The sequence below is a fragment of the Sus scrofa genome, chromosome 13 (genome assembly GCF_054392235.1).
Source record: "Sus scrofa isolate SSC_HxYL_T2T_F1_AM1 chromosome 13, Sscrofa_HxYL_maternal_Yorkshire_Landrace_v2.0, whole genome shotgun sequence".
In the NCBI taxonomy this organism is placed as follows: Eukaryota; Metazoa; Chordata; class Mammalia; order Artiodactyla; family Suidae; genus Sus; species Sus scrofa.
The window spans coordinates 65,762,875-65,784,931 of NC_139395.1; the positions used below are offsets into that span (position 1 = coordinate 65,762,875).

The window sequence follows — 22,057 nt, forward strand, 5'->3', positions numbered from 1 at the left end:
TTGATCCCTGGACTCACTCAGTGGGTTAAGGATCTGGCATTGCTGTGAGCTATGGTGCACATCATGGATCGACTCGGATTCTGCGTTGCTGTGGCTGTTGTGTAGGCCAGCAGCTGTAGCTCCGATTCGACCCCTAGCCTGGGAACCTCCATATGCCACGAGTGGGGCCCTAAAAAGCAAAAAAAAAAAAAAAAAGTAAAATAAAATAATCCACTTACGTAATGTGTCTTATTGGCCCTTTCTAGCATTTTGAGTTTGTAATTCTTGACTCAATCCTCAAAATACTTGAGGCAACACATTAGCTCTCTAGTCACTCCCCATCCCCTGCAATGTGATAAATTCACAAATTTATGTAGCCAACACTCCTCTTCCTCTAGGTGTTAAACTGGAAATGCAGATGTTAAACTGGAAATGGATGTGAGTTTGCAGTCTTGAGTGTGTATAAAAGGAAGCACATTGCTGGATGCTTGCAAGATAGAAGAGTTTAAGTTGGCCAACTCTTGTAGTTCTTACCTTGATAAGGACTTCAGCCAGTCACTTAATCCTAATGGAGCATCTGAGACTGAAGATACAGAAGTGGTCACTCAAAAACATCTCTCATCTTTGAAGCATCCATCCATAAAACAGAATTTATGTCACATTTAGAATACCAATGGAGTTTCTGTTGTGGCTCAGTGGTTAACAAATGCGACTCATATCCATGAGGCTGCAGGTTTGATTCCTGGCCTTGCTCAGTGGGTTAAGGATCCAGAGTTGCCATGAGCTGTGGTGTAGGTTGAAGATGCGGCTTGGACCTGGTGTGCTTGTGGCTATGGCATAGGCTGGCAGCTACACCTTCGATTCGACCCCTAGGCTAGGAACCTCTATATGCCGCAGGTGGAGCCCTAAAAAAATAAAAAAAAGGCAAAAAAAAAAAATTCAAAAAAGACCAAGATCACCAAAATGTAGCATTACCAGGCATGAAGCGATCAAGGTCTACTCATAAAGCTTGTAAGAAACTTAGCAGACACACAAGACATTCCAGCTATGCTAGAAAATTAGGTAGCGAAGCATCAGAATTTGTCAAAAATCAGGACTCCCTATGTGGAGCACTTAGTATAATTACAGTTGAACTCTCACTTTATGGAATCCTGAAATTACAAGTCAGGTAAGTTAGGAGATTGGTTCCTTGACAAAACAGTTTCTTCCAGGGTCACAGAAGGGCAGACAATGTATTTATTCATATAGGAAGGTCCCTGGGTCCCTTCAAATATGTATATTTACACTGGATTTATCTCATGCCTTACTCCAAAAGGATTTACAGATAGCCTATAATAACTCATAAAATACCATCAAAGGATATAAAATAAAGCACTTCTTCCCTCTTAAATCAGAAAGAAATCTCCCAGGTTAGAATGTAAGTTTTCTCTTCTGGGAATATTTATATCTCCCAAGGTTTCTATTTCCTTTAATATAAAAAGAACAGAATAATTTTGCCTATGTCAAGGGTTGTGGGATTAAATTATACAATCCTCATAAAGCATTTAGTACATAGTAAACTGATTATAATAATAGATATTTTTGTTATTAGATTAGAATTCCTAAACAATTAAATAGATGATAATATCATAATATAAAATAATAGTGCCAGAATCCATGGCCAAATGAAGTCAGTCCAAAATTCTTTATATGAAATGTTAGGTAGTCTCTTTCATAGTGATGAAATTAGAGATGCTTTTTTTTTTGATAATGAGTTGCTTTAATATTACTTTAATAATCAGATAAAACAATAAGGCAATTTCCATTTGAGGTGAAGAAACTTAAATGAATTCAAGGCATATCTGAAAGTATAAATCTAGGGTCAAACTGGATTCTGCTTCCAAACACCTGATTTCATGCCCCTGTGGAGGAAAGAAATCCAGCACCTTGAAAACCCTTGTAAATTACAAATCTAAATTTACACTGGGAGACCTACTGAGCTCAAAGAGGCAATAGGAAAGCAAATGGGGTTGATGACCACAGCAGGCAGGCTCACATTTAAAATGCCACTTGGGGAGTTCCTGTCGTGGCTCAAGGGTTAATGAATCCGACCAGGAACCATGAGGTTTCGGGTTTGATCCTTGACCTTGCTCAGTGGGTTAAGAATCCGGTGTTGCCGTGAGCTGTGGTGTAGGTTGCAGACGCGGCTCGGATCTGGTGTTGCTGTGGCCCTGGCAAAGGCCAGAGGCTACTGCTCTGATTAGACCCCTAGGCTGGGAATCTCCATATGCCGTGGGTACGGCCCTGGAAAAAAGACAAAAATAAATAAATAAAATAAAATAAAATGCCACTTGGGGCCCTAAACTGCTGTACATTATATAGTGTAAGTAAAAAACTTTTGAGACCACCCGCATTTACAATAGCAAGTCCACGTACAGAGTGGAAGTTCTCATACATTCCTGTCACAGTGCCCAGATTTCATGCCTGCTCTCTTCTGACACTTCCTCTTTTTGCCCAACTTCAAAGCAGCGAGCAGGAAGAATCATCTACATTTTTAGAGCTGACCAGTAAATCTGACCATCTATCTGATCCCTGCAGACCAATAAAGCATTTTATTTACATGGGGAGGTCATTTATAAATACAGCACTTTATTAAACGCATAAAGATATGTCAGAACAGGAGTTCCAGTCCCGGCTCAGTGGTTAATGAACCCGATTAGCATCCATGAGGACATAGGTTTAATCCCTGGCCTCGCTCAGTGGGTTAAGGATCCAGTGTTGCCATGAGCTGTGGTGTAGGCTCGGATATCACGTTGCTGTGGCTGTGGTGTAGGCCAGCAGTTACTGCTCAGATTGGACCACTAGCCTGGGAACCTCCATATGCCGTGGGTACGGCCCTAAAAAGACAAAAATAAATAAAAATAAAAAATAAATAAATAAGCACATAAAGATATGTCAGAACAAATGCCATCTTTCCAAGCACAATGAATAAATAATGGGGCTTTAGATTTTCTTAGGGTTAGGTATTTTTAGTACTTGATCTGATTAATGGCCATAAGGACATTTATTTTATTAAAGTTCATCTAATAGAGATTTTCAGTAGTTTACAACCACAATTGTAGACTATATTTATTTTGAACTTCATTCCCCATCCACCTCCAGGGCACATTTTTCTTTAAACCAGGTTGAAGAACTTGTTTTAAATTTAAAAAAAAATCTTTTTTTAAATTTAAAAGAATTACTTTATTATATTTATTGAAGTATAGTTGATTTACAGTATTGTGCCCATTTCTGCTGTACAGCAAAGTGACTCAGTCATACATAGATATACATTCTTTTTTTGTATATTATTTTCCATCATGGTCTATCCTAGGAGATTGGCTATAGTTCTCTGTGCTATACAGTAAGACTTTATTGTTTATCCATTTTAAATGTAATAATTAGCATCCAATAACCCCAAACTCCCAGTCCTTCCCTCCTCCCCCTGGTAACCACAAGTCTGTTCTCTATGTCTATGAATCTATTTCTATTCTGTAGACAGGTTCATTTGTGCCAGATTTAGATACCACATATAAGTGATGTCATATGGCATTTATTCTTCTCTGACTTACTGAGTATGATAATCTCTAGTTGCATCCATGTTGCTGTAAATGGCACTATTTTGCTCTTTTTGTGGTTGAAAAAAAGTGTGTGTGTGTGTGTGTGTATGTATATACATATATATACACTACATATAAAAAAGTACCACATCTTCTTTGTCCATTCCTCTGTCAATGGACATTTAGGTTGTTTCCATGCCTTGGCTATTGTGAATAGTGCTGCTCTGAACACAGGGATGCATGCACTCTTTTGAATTAGAGTTTTATCAAGATACATACACAGGAGTGGATTGTTACATCCTATGGTAGTTCTATTTTTAGTTTTCTGAGGAACCTCCATACTGTTTTCCATAGTGGTTGTACCAATTAAAAGGATTTTAAATTAATAGTTTAAAAGTTCAGTTTACCTTTGTTTTATTTTTTATTTATTTATTTATTTATTTTTGGTCTTTTTGCTATTTCTTGGGCCGCTCCCGCAGCATATGGAGGTTTCCAGGCTAGGGGCTGAATCGGAGCTGTAGCTGCCAGCCTACGCCAGAGCCACAGCAACTCGGGATCCGAGCTGCGTCTGCAACCTACACCACAGCTCACAGCAATGCCGGATCGTTAACCCACTGAGCAAGGGCAGGGACCAAACCCGCAACCTCATGATTCCTAGTCGGATTCGTTAACCACTGCGCCACAACGGGAACTCCTACCTTTGTTTTAAAATGTGCTAGGACAGTGTGCTAGACCTGGGATATCATGAAAAACACATAGTTCTTTCCGTCACGGAGCAAAGAGTCGTACAGAGAGGGAAGAGCATAAGAATACAGTGCCTATACAGCACACACACACACACACACACACACACGGGGCTTAGAGAACAGAGAAGGTGGCTGAAAATGCACCACTCACACCTCTGACTGCAGGCAGCATAGCTCACTGACAGACCAGCTGACCTTCTCTTGATCCTTTGGACTCCTTCCAGCCAATAGCTGAGCAGAGTGGGGGCCCATCCTTTGGGAGTCAAGACTCCTCCAACGGGCAACTTGCACTTGAAGATGCCCCAACAACCTCAATGAAATGTTCTTAGAGGAGCCCTGAGTCTAAGACCCTTCCAACCCAGTCCTTCCTTCCACTTCCCCTTCCCCTTTCCCAGGGGCCAGATCTGCATCATGATTCAAAGGTCCTCTCTACCTACTCCTGCTCCTTGCACTCCCAACTTTAAAGTGAAAAATCATTCTTCCTAAAAAATCTCCTTTGCACATCTAATCTCTTTCTGGTGTCTGTTTCTCTAGGACCTCAGCACATAAAAAAGGAAAACAACCTAGTTTGTGGGGTTAGGGAAGACTTATGGGGGAGAGGATAACTGAACTGAACTAGAAGGCAATGAAGCCAGGAAGAAGAGAATAACATCCCAGATACATGTTAACATGTGCAAAGATCCTCAGGAGAGAGTATTGTCTACTTGGAGAGAGAAGAAAGAAAGAGAAGAGCTTTAAGTAATTTTTCTAAAATAGAAAACAGAGTGAGTGAGTGAGTGTGAGACAGACTGTGCAAGAAGAAGATGCAAGGTGCAGAGATAGGCAAGTACCAGACAAAAAGAAAAATAATAAAAATATCCATTCCTACTTACCATAGTGAGATACCACGTGGTGCTCAAGTTAAAAGGAAAAGACCTAATATGGTTTGAGAGCTATTTCATTTTTCATAAGAATTTATTTACTAATTTAGATTTAATGTCTTAATAAGGAAGGCCAAGAAAAAAGTCAATATTATATAACTCTTTGAATCAATGTAGCACTTTTGCTAAAATTAAAGCATTAATATGATTCATGCTATGCTGCTATCAAAAAGAGATTCCAAAATACAATGATTTTATTGAGATAAACACATATTTCTCTTTTACATCAGAGTCCAAATAGAAGGAGGTCACCTAGGACTGGTAGAACATTATTATCTGTAGAATCACACAGGAATCCATGATGATGGTTTGGCTCTGCCATCTTTCATACATGGATTCCAACATGGCTGCTCAAGATGTTGCCATTTTCCTAGTTTTCCACCAATGAGAATGGGGGTTAGAGGAAAAAGAACACCCTATCAGCCCAAACTTAGGAACATGGACAAACCCATTTGCAAAAAAAAAAAAAAATACAAATTAGGGAAAATAGTCTCTAGTTGGGCACCTACATGCCCAGGTAAAACTTGGAGGATTATTGTATTAATAAAAGGACAACAGGTAAACAAGCAATGGGTCAAAGAAGAAATCACACAGAAAATTAACAAAGTACATTGAAACATATGCAAACAAAGCACAATACACCAAAACTTATGGGATGTTGTGAACGTAGTGATAAGAAGGAAATTTACAGTTGTAAACACTTACATTTAAAAAGGAGAAAGATCTCAAATTAAAAACTTAACCTTGGAGTTCCTGTTATGACTCAGAGGTAGCAAATATGACTAGTATCCATGAGGATCCAGGTTTGATCCCTGGCTCTACTCAGTGGGTTAAGGATCCAGCATTGCTACAAGCTGTGGTACAGGTCACAGATGCAACTAGGATCACACATTTGCTATGGCTGTGGTGTAGGCCAGAAGCTGGAGGTCCACTTTGACCCCTAGCCTGGGAATGTCCCTATGCCTCAGGTGCAGCCCTAAAAACAAAACAAGACAAAACAAAACAAAATCTTAACCTTACACCTCAAGGAATTAGGAAAAGAACAACCTAAACCCAAAGCTAAGAGAAGGAAGGAAATAATAAAAATTAGAACAGACATAACGGAAATAAAGAATAAAACAAAAAAGTCAACAAACCTAAGAGTTGATTTTTGGAAAAATCAACAAAAGTGGTGAAACATTAGCTAAAGTAAATAAGAAAAAAGAGGTAAGACTTGAAGCTTAAATCAGAAATGAAAGAGGGAACTTTACAACCAATACCATGGAAATAAAAAGGATTATAACAGACTACCATGAACAATTGTATATCAACAAATCGGATAACCTACAAGAAATGGACGAATTCCTAGGAATACATAACCTACCAAGAATGAGTCATGAAGAAACAGAAAATCTGAACAGACCAATAAATAGTAAAGAGATTGAATTAGTAATCAAAAACTTCCCAATAATGACAAGCCCAGGACTAGATGGCTTCAGTGGAGAATCCTCTGAAACAATTAAAGAACAATTAACACTGTTCCTTTTCCAAACTACCAAAAAAACTGAAGAGGAGGGAAAATTTCCATATGCATTCTATGAGGTTACCATTACCTTGATACCAATCCCAGGCAAAGATGCTACAAGAAAAGAAAACTTGTATAAATAACCCTGATGAATATTAATGCAAATACCTCAACAAAATACTAGCAAGCCAATTCAGCAGCACATTAAAAGGATTACCCACCACAACCAAGAAGGATTTATTCCTATAATGAAAGGATGGTTCAACATAAGAAAACCAATCAACATAGTATCCACATTAACAGAGTGAGGACAAAACCATTTGATCATCTCAACCTATGCATAAAAAGTATTTGACAAGATTCAATGTTCCTTCATTATAAAAACTCTCAATAAACTAGGAATAGAAGAAAACCATCTTAACATAATAAATCCATAGACAAAAGCCCACAGTTAACATCACACTCAATAGGGAAAGACAAAAGTGTTTCCTCTAAGATTAGGAACAAAATAAGAATGTCTGGTCTTGCCACTACTAGTTAACATAGTATTGAAAATGCTAGCCAGAGCAATCACCAAGAAAAATTAATAAAAGGCATCCATGTTAGACAGGAAGAAGTAAATTATCTCTGCTCAGAGATGACATGATCTTGCATGAAGAAAATCCTAAAGATTACGTACACACACAGACACCCACTCAGACACACTTACACAAAACTGTTAGAACTAATCATTAAATTTAGCAAAGCTGTAGGATACAAAATCGATAAATAAAAATCAGGTGCATTTCTATACATTAACAATGAACAACCCAAAAGAGAAATAAAGAAAACAATTCTACTTACAATAGCATCAAAAAGAACAAAATACTTAGGAATAAATTTAACCAAGGAAGTGAAAACTTACAAACTGAAAATTATAAAATATTGCTGGAAGAAATAAAAGAAGATACAAATTATTGGAAACACAACCCATGTTCATGAGTTTGAAGATTTAACATTATAAGATGACAATACTACCCAGAGAAATTTTTAGGTTCAAAACAATCCCTATCAAAATCCCAATGGAAGTTTACTTTTAAGAACAGAAAAATCCAGGAGTTCCTCTCATGGCACAGCAGAAACAAATCCAACTAGGAACCACAAGGTTGCGGGTTCAATCCCTGGCCTCGCTCAGCGGGTTAAGGATCCAGCGTTGCTGTGAGCTGTAGGTGGTGTAGGCTATAGATGCAGCTTGGATCTGATGTTGCTGCGGCTATTCCACAGGCCAGCAGCTGTAGCTCTGATTCAATCTCTAGCCTGGGAATCTCCATATGCTGCTTAATGCAGCCCTAAAAAGCAAAAAAAAAAAAAAGAAAGAAAAATCCATTACAATTCATATGAAATCTCAAATAGCCAAAATAATTTTGAAAAAGAGGAAAAGAATTGGCAAATGCTCACATCATGATTTTAAAATATATTACAAAGCTACAGTAATTAAAACTGGGTGGTAATGGCATAAGTATAGACATGTACACCAATGGAATAGAACGGAGAGCTCAGAAATAACCCTTGCATGTATGGTCAAATGATCTTTAACAAGCATGCCAAGACCAGTCAATAGGGAAAAGACAATCTCTTTAAAAAAAAGTGTTGGAAAAAAACCGTAAGAAGAATAAACTTAATACCATTATCTTACACTCTATGACTTTAAAAAAAAACAAAAAACCTAAAAATGGTTTAAATACTTAAACATCAGATCTCAAAATATAAAACTCCTAGATGAAAACATACAGGGAAATCTTCATGACATTGGGTATAACAATTATTTCTTGGCTATGACACCAAAAGCTGAGGCAAAAGCAAAAACAGACAAATAGGACTACATAAAAATTTAAAACTTTTGCTCATCAAAGAACACAATCAAAAAAGTGAAAAAGCAACTTATAGAATGGGGAAAATATTTGCAAATCATGACTCTCATAAGGGGTTAATATCTGGAATATATAAAGGTTTCCTACCACTCAACAAGAAATCAAATAACTTGATTTCAAAATGGGCAAAAGACTTGAATAGATATTTATCCAAATATGTTATACAAATGGCCAACAAGAAAAGATGCTTAACATCATTAACCATCACAGTAATGCAACTCAAAACCACAATGAGGTATCACTTCACATCCATCAGGCTGACTGGTATTAAGAATAAATAAAAAATAACAAGCATTGGAGAAAATGTAGAGAAACTGGAACCCTTGTGCACTGTTGGTGGCAATGTAAAATGTGCAGCTCCTATGGAAAACAATATGGCAGTTCCTCAAAAAATTAAAAATAAAACTACCATATAGTTGAAATAATTTCACTCTCATGTTCACAGCAGCATTACTCATGATAGCCAAGAGATGGAAGCAACCCTAATGTCCATCAACAGATAAACAGATAAGCAAAATGTGGTATATACATGCAAGGGAATATTACCCAGCCTTTAAAAAGAAGGAACTCACATGCTATAATATGAATGAACTTGGAGGACATTATGCAAAGGGGAATAAGCTGGTCACAAAAAGACAAATACTTATGATTTCACTTATAAGAGGTATCTGAGGTTGTCAAAGTCCAAGAACAGAAATTAGAATGGTGGTTGCCAGGGGCAGGGAGAAGAGGGGGATGGGGAGATGTTTAATGAGTACAGAGTTTTGGTTTTGCAAGACAAAAAGTGGTGGAGACACAACAACGTGAATTTTTTTTTTTTTTTTTTTTTTTTTTGGTCTTCTTAGGGCCACACCCACAGCATATGGAAGTTCCCAGGGTAGCGGTCCAATCCAAGATACAGCTGCCAGCCTATGCCACAGCTACAGCAATGCCAGATCCGAGTCGCATCTGTGACCTATACCACAGCTTGTGGCAACACTGGATCCTTAACACACTGAGCGAGGCCAGGGATCTAACCTGCATCCTCATGGATACTAGTCAGATTCATTTCTGTTAAGCCATGATGGGAACTCCCTGCATATTCTCAACACTACTGAACTGTTCACTTAAAAATGATTAAGATGGTAAATTTTATGTTTAAGAGTAAAGTATAATATCACAACTGGGATACTGACATTAATCTTTATTATTTATTGACCAATCTTTTTCAGATTTCTCCAGTTTTATCTGTAGTTCTGTGTAGGTGTGTGTGTATAAAATTAGTTTTAACAACTGAATTTTTTTAAAAAAAAAAAGACAAAAGTGAGAATGGATGCAAGGGGACATTTAGCAAGTCACAGTGACAGTTTATTTCTTATTTATTTCTTATGTGCTTATTTCAGGTCAGACATGGTGCCAGGCCCTGGGCATATAACAGGTAACATGACATAGTCCTTGCCCCTGAGGAGGTTACACCATATTGTAGACACAGGTAGTTACAATTCAGCATGATAACAGAAATTCAGCCAAGAGCAAAGGCTGTGGAATCAAAGAAAAGTATTACTCATTCGAGGTGTGAGAGGGCAATGGTCAGGGGACGCTTTCTAGAAGTGTGCTGTCCAAACTACGACAGGAAAGAGAAGCAGGGATTTGGCAGGTGAAGACAGACAAGGGCATTCCAGGCAAATGTCTGAAAGCAAAAAATTATACAATGCCTTCTGCTGAAAATCTGAAACAGTTCAGCATTGCAAGAGCTTAGAAGGAGATGGGGCATGCTGAGAAATATCACTGCCAATCATGAAAGGGCTCTCACTACACTAAGGAGTTTGTACCACTTTCCAGGAGCAGTGGGACATCCACCCTAGGAAGGCACTGCCCTTAATTGTATGCCAAGCAGCATGCCGTGAACTTGACATTCATTATCACATTTTATCCTCCTCACTATAATCCAGCTGGGTAACTGCTATGTTCTTACAGATGAGAAAACTGAAGATAACTATGTTTATGATGCTTGCCCAAGGTTGAACAGCAGCTCGTAAGTAGCAGAGCTAGGAACATGAACTCCATTTTTCTGATTTCAAAGCCCACAGTATTAAGTATTACATAACACTAACAATAATACTGGCTTCAAGCTTACAATCTCTAGAATCAGTTGGCTAGAGTTTAAATTCTGACTCCAACTTTTACTAGCTGTGTGATCTTTGGCAAATTACTCCATAAGCTTCAATTTTTTTCCAGTATGATATGTACAGTTCAGAGAAATACAACAACCGTGAGTTCTTAATTTTTCATCTTTTCTTTTTTGGCTGTGCACATGGCAAGTGAAAGTTCCCTGGCCAGGGAGCCAACCCATGGCACACTAGCAACCCAAGCCACTGCAGTGACAATACTGGGTCCTTAACCTGCTGCACCAAAAGGGAACTCCTCGACTTCATTTTTAACAATGAGGATGATAACATTAATAACACATGTAAGCATTCTAAAATTATTAGCTATAATTATAATTCTTGCATACTTCTTTCCATCTAAATATCACCACATAGAGAAGATGCTGTAAAGAAAGAGAAAGGCAAAAGAGGGCAAATGTAAATTGTACAGAGTTCTATAGAAACAATGCCATGATAGAGTGATGGAGGTTGATCCCATCACTAACTTGCTGATCAATCACTCAGGGTCTACATTTAATCTCTCATAAACAGGGTTACCAATACCCTAAAAATCGAAACCACAGATTTATAGGGAGGATCGGGAGAGATAATGAATATCAAAGTACTGTAAAAACTCAAAGCACTATACATATGCCTCTTCTTATTATTAAAGTGTCACATGGATTCAGACATTTGATATATTTTTTATGAAATGTCTACTATACTCTTAGAATTGTGCAAAGGCTATGAAGACTCAAATTATAGGTGAAATATTATGTATTTATTCATGTTTGTACTTTCTTTGCAACTGGCACCATAATTATTAGATCCTCCAAAGTACATGTGACCCCAAAACAATTAAGAGGTACTCCATCAGATACCTAGGATAAAAAAGGTAGCAATTCCCCTAAGATCAGAAACAAGACAATGATGTCTGCTCTGATCCTTTCTATTCAATGTTTTGTTGGAGGTTCTACCTAGGGAAACTAAGGAGAATCACAGCATCCCTTTTACAGAAATTGACAAGTTGATCATAACATTGATATGAAAATGTAAGAGGCCCAGAATGGCCAAAATAATCTTGAAGATAAAGAGCAAATTCAGAGGGCTCACAACATTTTCCAATTTAAAAACTTATTACAGGAGTTCCATTGTGGCTTAGTGGTAACAAACCTGACTAGTAAACATGAAGATGCAGGTTCAATCCCTGGCCCTGCTCAGTGCGTTGAGGATCTGGCATTGCCATGGCTCCAATTTGACCCATACCCTGGGAACTTCCATATGCTGCAGGTGCAGCCCTAAAATAGACCAAAAAAAAAAAAAAAAAAACCTTTTTACAAAACTATAGTAAACAAGACTATGTGGTATTGGCATAAAGATAAACACATGGATCAATGATGGAACCGAAATACACCCAGGTATCTATAGACAACTAATGTTTGACAAGGGTGTCAAGACAATTCAAAGGAGAAAAACAATCTTTTCTGTTTTTCCTGATACAAACAGTATCAGGAAAATTGGATATTTACTTGCCAGAGAATAAATATGTACCATTATCTCATCATATACAAAAATAACTCAAAATGGACGAAGATCCTAACGTAAGAGCTAAAAGCATGAAACTCTTAAAACATAGTGGTGAGACCTTGATTTGAACCATTTCTTAGATATGACATCTAAAACACAAGCAACCAAAGGAAAAAATGGATAAAATAGAATTCAACAAAATTTAAAACTTTCATACTTCAAAGTATTATTAAGAAAGTAAAAAGACAATGCACTGGCCATGAGAAATATTTGCAAATCATATCCTTAGTAAAGGTTACTATCCAGAACATATAAAGAGCACTTACAACTCAGTAATAATAATTTTTAAAAAAGCTTAAAACATGGCAAAGAATTTGAATAGACATTTCTCTGGAGACTGCAAATGGACAATAATCACATGAAAAGTTGCTCACCATCATTACTCATTAGGGAAACAGAGATCGAAACCACAATGATGCAGCAACATGGATGGACCTAGAAATTATCATACTAAATGAAGTCAGACAGAGAAAGACAAATATCACATGAGATCACTATTATGTGGAATCTAATTTAAAAATTATACAAAAGAACTTACTAAACAGAAGCACAGTCAAAGATTCTCAAATAAAATTTATGGTTACCAAAGGGGAAATGGGGAGACTGGAGAGGGATAAATTAGGGGTCTGGGAGTGACGTATACATACTATCTTACTATACATAAAATAGATAGGTAATAAGAACCTACTGTATAGCACAAGGTAATCTACTTAATACTGTGTAATAACCTGTATGGGAAAAGAATCTGAAAAAGAGTGGATATATGTATACATACAACTGATTTACTGTGCACCTGAAACTAACACAACTTTATAAGTCAACTATGCGCCAATAAAATTTATTTTTTTTAAAAAATCACATTTAGGAGTTCCTGCTGTGGCTCAATGGGATCAGTTGCATCTCTGGAGCACTGGGATGTAGGTTCTATCCCCTGCCTGGCACAGTGGGTTAGGGATCCCGAACTGCCGCAACTGCAGCATAGGTCACAATTGTAGTTCAAATCTTATGTCTGGCCCAGAAATTTCATATGTCATGGGGTGTCCAAAAAGGGGAGAAGTAAATAAATAAACAATACATTGAGATAACTACTTCACACCCACTAGATGGCTATCATAAAAAAGACAGAAAATAACAAGTATTAGTGAGGAGGGGGAGAAATTGGAATCCTCAGACACTACTCATGGGAATGCTTTTGCAAAATGATTCAGTCATTTTAGAAACCAGTCTAATAATTCCTGAAGAGGTTAAACAGAGAGTTAAGATAAAACTAAGTGATACGCAATGAGATCCCCTTCTGAATAGCACAGGCAACTATATTCAGTCACTTGCAATGGAACATGATTGAGGATAATGGGAGAAAAAGAATGTGTGTATATATATGTGTGTGTGTATATATATAGATGATTGGGTCACTTTGCTGTACAGCAGAAATTAACAGAACATTGTAAATCAACTATAACAGAAAAAATAAAAATCTTAAAAAAATAAAACATAAAACTGAGTGATTCCACTCCTGGATATATACTCAAGACAACCGAAAAGCCAGGTTCATACAAAGATCTGTGGGGATGTTCACAGCAGCATTATTCATAATAACCAAAAGGTGGCAAAAATCGAGTATCTACCAACATACAGAGGGATATACAAAATGTGGTGCATTTATCCATACAATAGACAACATGGATGAACCTTGAAAACATTAAGCTAAGTGAAAGATGCCAGACACACAAAGCTACATATTTTATGACTCCATTTATATGAAACGTCCAGAGTGGGCAGTGGATTAGTGGTTGCCAGGTGCTGGGTAAAGGGGGATTTATTGGTATAAGGTTTCTTTCAGGGTGATGAGAACGTTCTAGAATTAGATAGGGAACATGCTGAAAAAACACACGGAATTGGACATTTTAAAAGGATGGATTTTGATAAATAAGGTCAATTTTTTTAATAATTGAAACTTACAGCTACTATCTTCACATAGCTTATATTTTAATCCTGGAGTTGCAAAGTCAAATACCTACGGGAACCAGGCGAGTTACAAACATGTTGTGGTTGTGACTGTAAAAGCTAAATGCTAAAATGCTTGTATAATGACTTGGCATAATACTTACCTCTTAAAGCAATATCTGGCCCAGAGAATGCAGCCAATCAATATGTGCTTACCAGTTGTATTTGGCCCTGCAGCTACCTTTTGCAACCTCTAAAATTATTTTGAGAGGAACTGATAAAATAAAATTGGGAAATCTCATTGCTACAAACTATGAAAAGGAAAAAGGAGGAGAGGAAGGTCATCCAATTTTAAAAGGTGAGCCTTTCTAGTTGAGCCATAAGTTCACCTAAAGTAATAGGGAAAGAGAAATCATCATCTGGATGAAATATGACTTTTTAAATAAAACTGTTATTTTGGAACAGTGTTAGAATCACACAAAAAACTGTGAAGACAGCACACAGTTCCCATACACCCAACCCTAAATTCATCTCATACTAACTTCTTGCATTTTTATGGTACATTTGTAACAATGAATAAATCAGTACTGATACATTATTTTTATTAACAAAGTCCAGATTTCATTTAGATTTCCTCAGTTTTTTAGTTTTTTTATTAAAGTATATCTGATTTACAATGTTCTGTCAATTTCTACTGTACAGCAAAGTGACCAATTATACATATATTCTTTTTCTCATTTTGTCTTCTATCATGTTCTATCACAAGTGATTGGATATAGTCCCCTGTGCTATACAGTAAGACCCTCTTGCTTATCCATTCTAAATGTAATGGTTTGCATTTACTAACCCCAAACTCCCAGTCCATTTCACTCTTTCCCTGTCTCCCTTGGAAACCACAAGTCGGTTCTCCGTGTCTGTGAGTCTGTTTCTGCTTTGTAGATAGGTTCATCTGTGCCATATTTTAGATTCCACATGTAAGTGTTAGCATATGGTATTTTTCTTTCTCTTTCTGGCTTACTTCACTTAGCATGAGAATCTCTAGTTTCATCCATGTTGCTCAGATATCCTTAGTTTTTACCTAATGTCCCTTTTTTGAGATACTACCTTACATTTAGTGTGATGTCTCCTTGGGTTTCCCTTGGCTAAGATCATTTCTTAGCCTTTACTTTTTTTTTTTTTTTTTTTTTTTTTTTTTTTTTTTTGTCTTGTTAGGGCCACACCCTCAGCATATGGAGGTTCCCAGGCTAGGGGTCTAATCAGAGCTGTAGCTGCTGGCCTAAGCCACAGCCACAGAAACATGGGATCCGAGCCGAGTCTGCAACCTACACCACAGCTCATGGCTATGCTGGATCCTTAACCCACTGAGTAAGGCCAGGGATCAAACCTGCATCCTCATGGATGCTAGTCAGATTCGTTTCCACTGAGCCAAGGCAGGAACTCCAGACTTTCCTTGTTTTTGATGACCTTGACTGTTTTGAGGAGTACTGGCCAAGCACCTTGTAGAATATCCTTCAAAGGGTTTTTTTTTTTTTTTCCTGATGTATTCCTCATAATTAGACTTGGGTTATGGATTTTGAAAAGAAGACTACAGAGGTTAAGTGTCATTATCATCACATCATATCAAGGATGCATTCAATTAAAAAGACATCACTATTGATGTATGCTCCCTGTTTCAGGGTGAAATATCTACATGAATTATCCAAAACTCCTTTGCAGGGAATATTTGTCTATTCCCAATTTATTTACTTAGTCATCTATTTCTGTATGGACTCATGGGCATTTTCATTTTTTCCATGTCTACTGAGATATAATTGACATAAAACACTGCAGAAGTTTAAAGTGTACAACATGATGACTTGATACCTTTCTATTTTGTGAAATAATCATCATCATAGAGTTACCTTACATCTCCAACACCTCACATAATTACCGTTTCCTTTTTTGTGGTTAGAACATTTTAGATTTGCTCTCTTAGCAAGAGCTAAGTACATAATCCAGTGATATTAACTGTAATCACCATGCTGTACATGAGGTCCCTGGAACTTATTCATCTTAAAACTGGAAGTCTGTACCCTTTCACTGACATCTCCCTATTTCTTCTACTCCCTAGTCTCTGTGGCAACCACCATATCGACTCTCTGTTTCTAAGTTTGGCTTCTTCAGATCTACATATAAATGAGATCATACAATATTTGCCTTTCTATGTCTCACATTTCACCTAGCACAATAACCTCAAGGTCCATCCATGTTGTCATAAAAAAAAATCCTTCTTTCTCATGGATGAATAATATTTCATTGCTTATATATATCACATTTTCACCATCCAATCATCCATAGATAGACACAGAGATTGTTTTCATATCTTGGTTACTGTGAGTAATGCTGCAATAAAAATAGGGGAGGAGAAATCTGTTCAAGATTTTGTTTCCTTTCAATGTACACCCAGAAGTGGTATTGCTGGATTACAGTAGTTCCATTTTTTTATTTTTTGAGGAACCTCCATACTGTTTTCCATAGTAGCTGCACCAATTTACATGCTCACCAACAGCGCACAAGGGCTCTCTTTTTCTTCACATCCTTGCCAATACTTGCAGTCTTTTATGATTTTAATTATAGCCATTTTAACAGGTATGAGGTGAGATAACATTGTGGCTTTCACTTGCATATTTCACGATTTAGCAAAAAAGACCATCTCTTCATGTACCTGTTGGACATTCAGATGTCTACTTTGGAAAATGGCTATTCAGGTTCCTTCGCCTACTTTTTAATCAGATTGTTTGTTTCCTGCTATTGAGGTGTATGAGTTCCTTAAAAAATTTGGATATTAACCCCTTATGAGAAATATGATTTGCCAATATTTTATTCCATTTCATAGGCTGCCTTTTCATTTTGTTGACCATTTCTTCTGCTGTGCAGAAAAAACATTTTCAGTTAGATGTAGTCCCACCTATTTATTTTTGCTTTTGTTTCTTATGCTTTTGGTGTCATGTCCAAAAATAATTGTTACCAAGAGCAATGTCAGAAAGTTTTTTTACCTACCTATTTTTCTAGCAATTTTACAGTTTCAGGTCTCACATTTAAATCTTCAATCCACTTCAAGTTAATTTTTGTGAATGGGGGACAGATCTGTTAGTATTTGCTTAATGTATTTAGGTGTTCAATATTGGGCACACATAAATTTACAATCGTTGTACTGCCTTAATGACCTGACCCCTATATCATTATATAATGACCTTCTTTTTCTCTTGTTACTATTTTTTGTTTAAAGCCTACTTGGTCAAAGATAAGTATAGCTACCTCCACTTTCTTTTTGTTTCCACTTGCATGGGATATCTTTTCCATCCCTTCATTTGAGCTTATGTGTCCTTGAACCTGAAATGAGACACTTGTAGGCAGCATATAGTAAGGTCTTGGGTTCCTCTTTGTTTTTGTTTTTTAATTTTATGGCCACACCTGAGTCATATGGAAGTACCCAAGCCACAGCTATGACTTATGCCTGTGACCTATGCTACAGTTTTGTTTTATATCCCATCAGCCACATTATGCCTTCTGATCCAAGAATTTAATCCTTTTACATTGAGTTATTATTGATAAGTAAGGACTTACAAATGTTATCATAATATTTGTTTGCTGGTTGTTTTGTAGTTGCCTTATTCTTTTCTCCCTCTTTTGCTCCTGTCTTTGGAATTGATTTTTTATAGCAGTATGCCTGTATCCTTTAACTTTTGTGTATCTACTATAGGACTTTGCTTTCATAAAATATTTTATAGATATAGCAGTCTGTTTTACAATGATAAAAACTTAACTTTGGTGACATACAAAACTTTACCCCATGCAGTCCCCCCTTTTTATGTTTTTGATGTCACAATTTGCCTCCTCTTATATTGTGTAATTATTAACAAAATTCTGTGGCTATAGTTATTTTTAATACTTTTATCCTTTAGCCTTTATACTAAAGTTAGTGGTTGACACACCACAATATGCCAATAATAGAGTATAGTCAATTTGACTATATACTTACCTACCTTTGCCAATGTGTTATATATTTTTATGTTTTCTACTTATTTATTAGTGTCTTTTCATTTTAGTTTGAAGAACTTCTTTCAGTGTTTCTTATAAGGCAGGACTTATAAGTCCCTTACCTTTTGTTGCTTGTAAAGTCCCTTACCTTTTGTTGGTTTGGGAAAGTCTTTATTTCCCCTTCATTTCTAAAGGACAGCACTGCCAGATAGAGTATTCTTGGTTGGCAGTGTTTTTTTGTTTTTTGGTTTTTTTTTTTCCCTTCCAGAACTTTGAATATATCATCTCACTCCCTGGCCTGCAGGTTTTCTGATGAAAAATCTGCTGATAGTTACAAGCTTTTTTCTCTTCATGCTTTAAGATTCTTTTTGTGTTTGATCTTTGACAGTTTTTTTAAACTGTGTCTTGGAGAAGTTGAGTTTGTTCAGTACTCTTAAGTTGAGTTTGTTTGGTAATCTATGAGCTTGATCTTGAATTTGGTGACTATGAACTTGGATATCCAAGTCTCTCCCCAGATTGGGGAAGTCTTCTGCCATTGTCTCTTTAAATAAACTTTCTGCCCTTCTCAACATTTAGGTTGTTTCCATGTCTTGGCTGTTGTGAACAGTATTGCTATGATCATATGGATGCACGTATCTTCTTGAATTATAGTTTCATCCAGATATACACCCAGGAATGGGATTGCATGACCATATGACAGTTCTATATTTAGTTTTCTGAGGAATTCCGTACTGTTTTCCATAGTGGTTATACCAATTTACATTTCCACCAACAGGAGGGTTCCCTTTTCTCCACATCTTTTCCAGTATCTTATTTGTAGACTTTTTTTAAGTTTTATTGAAGTATAGTTAATTTACAAGGTTGTGATAATTTCTGCTCTGCAGCAAAGTGATACAGTCATACATATACATATATCCATTCTCTCTCAGAATCTTTTATTTTCACACTTTTTGATGATGACCATTTGGCCAGCGTGAGGTGGTACCTCACTGTAGTTTTGATTTGCATTCTTCTAATAATTAGTGATGTTCAGCATCTTTTCAGGTACCTACTGGCCATCCAGATGTCTTCTTTGGAGAAATGTCTACTTAGGTCTTTTATCAATTTTTCAAGTGGGTTTTTTGGTTGTTGAGTTTTACGAGTGGTTTCTATATTTTTGAGTTTAAGTCCTTGTCAGCTGCGTCTTTTGCAAACCTAGTCTCCCATTCTGTAGGTTGCCTTTTCATTTTTTTCATGGTTTCCTTTGCTGTGCAAAAGCTTGTAAGTTTGATTAGTCCCATTTGTTTATTTTTGTTTTTATTTTTATTGCCTTGGGATACTGACCTCCATTAGGAGTTCTTTCAGTTGGCTCCTCTGTCCCATTGGCTTAGCCCCATCCTAGTGGTCAAATATAATTTTTTAAATACTAAAAATATAATTCCCTGATAAATATAAAGAGAACTTGTATCAAAATATTTAGCTCATTTATGAGGAACAAAAAAGATGAAAAGCTAATTCAAAAGAAAATGCAGGGAGTTCCTGTCATTGCCCAGTGGTTAGCGAACCTGACAAGCATCCATAAGGACGTGGATTTGATCCAGGCCTCATTCAGTGGGTTAAGGATCTGGCATTCCTGGGAGCTGTGGTGTAGGTCACAGTCGTGGCTCAGATCCCGCATTGCTGTGACAGTGGTGTAGACCAGTGGCTACAGTTCCAATTGAACCCCTAGCCTGGGAACCTCCATATGCTGCAGGTACAGCCCTAAAAGCCAAAAAATTTAAAAAAAAAAAGACCAAAGAGAATGCAAAAATCTGATGCACATATACACACACACACACATACATACACACTACCTGACTCTGACCCCATTACTTTCATCATGTATAAAATATATACAATAAAGTATATACAAAACATATACATACATAGATTCCACACACACACACACACACACACACACACACAAAATGAGGTTCCTCCTCACACTGGTCAAATGTATAAATACACAATGTTGAAATGATGGCTAAATTCAATATAAAACTGATTAATGTAACAGTGTATTAAACATAACTTTTGAGATTAACCTGTCTAATGAAAGACAATCATCTGTATTTTTGTGGTAAACAGAATAATGGCCCCCTAAAGATGCTCTGAGCCTAATCTCTGGAACATGTGAATATGTTACCTCACATGACAAAAGGGGCTTTACAGATGTGATTAAGTTCCAGCTCTTGAGATGGAGAGAGTATCCTGGATTAGATAGTCAATGTAATCAAAAAGTCCTTATAAGAGAAAGAAAAAGGCAAGGAAGTCAGAGACAAAGAGAGATTGGAAGATGTTAGACTGCTGGCTTCGAAGAGAAAGGGGCCAACAACCAAGTAATACAGGTGGCTTTGAGAAGCTTGAAAATGGAAGGGAATAGATTCTCCCCTGAAACCTCCATCAGGAACACAGCCTTGCCAACATCTTGATTTTGGCCCAGTGAAACCCAATCAGAACTTCTGGCCCTTGGAATTATAAGATAAGAAGTGTGTTGTGTTGTAGCACTCAATCTGTGGTAACTTGCTGAAAGCAGCAATAAGAAATTAATGTCTGCCAGAGCGAAGTCATTTGGAAATGTATGACTGGTTAGCTAGAAGTTAACATTTACCTTTACAGAATTTGGGCTCTAATCACCAGTTCATCATGAGTAAAAGGTTACGTACCCCTGGAAAGCTGGATGACTTGGGTGGGGTAACGGGTGCCTCAACTGAATAATGCTCTGCTATCATGTTGAAAAGAGATACAGTGATCTTTTTGCTGCGTTTCCAAGTTTCAAATAACCTTTTTAGCTTCTATTTGCTCTGCCTATACTCCCTTCTGCAGCAATCACATATTCCTATTCTTCTTCTCCCTCAAAATCTATTGACCAACTAAGCCTATACATCAGCCAACACTGTTCCTGAAGCTAGAATCTGTGAGCATGCATTTCTTCTTTTTCCAAGTAGCAGACAATCCATACAATAAACTCTCTGTTCCACTTTCCTCTGTGATGACTTGCCCAGCCACTACCCTACATCAGGCTAATTTGTTCAGCCCAGCTTTTTTTTCAAGGAAAAAAAAGCAATAAATCACACACATAAATTTTTTAAATGAGCATTGTAAAGGCTGAGGAAGGGCTGAATGAAGGTAGTAGCATCGGGATCAAACATATGACCTTAATCCTTTCAAAGGGAAGGAAGACTCCCCGGCCACCTTCTCTCATCATAAGATTATATCCTTTCAAACACCTCACTGCATGAAGAATCCAAAATGACCACGGGCTTCAAGGAATGGAACAACGTGTTCCTATACATTTGTAGTGACAATGGGACCTTTCAGACCCTGGTGTAAAAGAGACCTGGTCTTCTTGCTTTCCAATCCATCCTGCAGGGCTTACCTAGCCTTTTCTTCAGAAAACACTCACACCATTTTTGTGCCTCCTTTGGCTTCCAGGGCAGGCTCTCAAGTGTCTCTATCAACCATCTGCCTTCATCTGAGCTGCTAGTTTAAAGAATGCTCAGGTGACCTTGTGCAGTGGTTTTCAAACCTAAGCTTCCATCAACATCATACAGATTTTGGGGCCTCACCCCTAGAGTTTCAGAATCTGCAGGTCAGGGGTTGAGCCCCAGGATTTCCACTTTTAACAAGGCTTCCAGAAAAGGCTGGTGCTCCTGTTGAGAGAACACACTTTGAGAACCACCACCTGAATCTGAGCCTGAACAATTTCCTTTATTAAGCAAACT

The 22,057-nt window shown here is 37.2% G+C and overlaps 1 protein-coding gene and 1 long non-coding RNA gene across 11 annotated transcripts in view; one reads left to right on the forward strand and one right to left on the reverse strand.

Moving 5' to 3' along the window:
- LOC146397381 (uncharacterized) overlaps positions 1–14,075 on the forward strand; it is an 84,036-nt gene extending 69,961 nt beyond the window's left edge. Inside the window, exons 2-3 of the long non-coding RNA XR_014823518.1 lie at positions 163–223; positions 14,025–14,075. This is a non-coding gene — a long non-coding RNA (uncharacterized LOC146397381). The remainder of the gene's footprint in view (positions 1–162; positions 224–14,024) is intronic.
- The window catches only part of FRMD4B (FERM domain containing 4B), a 376,886-nt gene that overhangs the window by 324,977 nt on the left and 29,852 nt on the right, over positions 1–22,057 (reverse strand). The window lies entirely within an intron of this gene.